Genomic DNA, 1,552 nt, shown 5'->3' with positions numbered 1-1,552 from the left:
CGTCTGACGTTTTCAAAGTCATATCCAGTTGCTTGAGTAACTGCTTTTTGGCGTACCCAAATTTGTTGTTATCATCACACAAACCACTAACTGTCATTTTTCACGAGAAAGAAAAGGTTACCCTACCCTAGGTGTGGTAGCAGAACAAAGTTTTCTCCCTATGAGGATTTCTATCTATAGTTATGTGCCTAAAGTCAGAAGGTTCGACGCTGTAAAATTGATAGTAGGGATTATGTGACATTATCACCAAAACAAAATGAGGTATTTTTATGGAGCAAGTATGGGGTCCCCGATATGCAATGAATGAATGAATGTATGAATGAATGAATGAATGAATGAATGAATGAATGAATGAATGAATGAATGTTTATTATCGTGCCATTGCGATCAATATGCCGCCCAGCCCATATGGGCTTATAAGGCACCGACAAAATACAAAATCAAAAAAAAAATCAAAAGGTACAGAGAATCAGATGTAACATAAATTATAACTTAATATAATATATAATAAATACAGGAAATTAAGTAATACTGGTCATATACAGAAATCAAATCAAATGTAACATATAGATCATTTTCTACTTCTTGTAAATCACACAGCAGACATAGTCTGTCCTTTTCTGGAATGCCCCGATATCTTCCCGTTCCAATACACAAAGGTAATATTCCAGATCTAAACTGGGCACAAAGAGATCTTTGTGATCTTGTAAAGGGGAAAAGTAACATATTTTTCTGGAGAGATGTGTGTCTTTGATTAGCACGTAAGTTCTCAGTTTTGGTTTAGACCATAATTCAGAGGCCCAGTTTTCTTCATATTGAGAGAACAGCACATCCTTGATGAGTCTAGTATTACCTCTGAGCCTATTTGAGAAGACATATTCATGTTCAGAGTCACAAAATATTTATATATACAAGTATAAGGGCAGCAAGGTTAGGGATACCCTTAACTTATGTCACTGAAAGCGACAAATTGCTTATAGAGCAGGAAAACCTATCGATGCAAGGATGTACAATATAATGATATGTGTATGTCTCTGATGTCAGGAATAGTTCTTCGGTTTGCGTTTTTGTGTGTGGGGGAGGCATTATGTGAGACATCAAAATATGTAAGGCATCGTCATACAATTGCTATTCATTTATCATGGTGTATTGTACCTCTTTGCCCAGTTGGAACCATTTTTCATCATCTATTACTAAGTTATGGCAGTTTCAGAAAAGATGTTTAAACCCGGTGTACTGACAGCCTGGGTCTGTTTACACTACCTGAGTTATGTCCTTACAAAAAGCCACTAAAACAAAGCCACAGAAAGAATAAAGAAACACAAAAAGACTGAAGAGGAGTTTGGTTTGATTAGTGTTTCTGATACCGGTCCATATGCCTACGAAACAAAATAACTCTTCAAGCAGAGGTTGTGGGGGAATGATCGTTAGCTTTTCAAACATGTGTACGGCCGGCGACCTTCTCTGGCTAATGGATACTGTCTTGCTACCGAAAGGGATCTGCTTGGAGATTAGAAAAAAATAGCGATGACAAAAAAAATATTGTCTACAT

General features: G+C 36.7%; 1 protein-coding gene across 1 annotated transcript in view; it reads right to left on the bottom strand.

Moving 5' to 3' along the window:
- The window catches only part of LOC109470356 (uncharacterized protein DDB_G0287625-like), a 6,121-nt gene that overhangs the window by 3,361 nt on the left and 1,208 nt on the right, over positions 1–1,552 (bottom strand). The window lies entirely within an intron of this gene.

Source organism: Branchiostoma belcheri, unplaced genomic scaffold (assembly GCF_001625305.1).
Source record: "Branchiostoma belcheri isolate BF01 breed outbred unplaced genomic scaffold, Haploidv18h27 scaffold220, whole genome shotgun sequence".
NCBI lineage: Eukaryota > Metazoa > Chordata > Leptocardii > Amphioxiformes > Branchiostomatidae > Branchiostoma > Branchiostoma belcheri.
The sequence above is the reverse complement of the archived record's forward strand: the minus strand, read 5'-3'. Positions and strand labels throughout refer to the sequence as shown.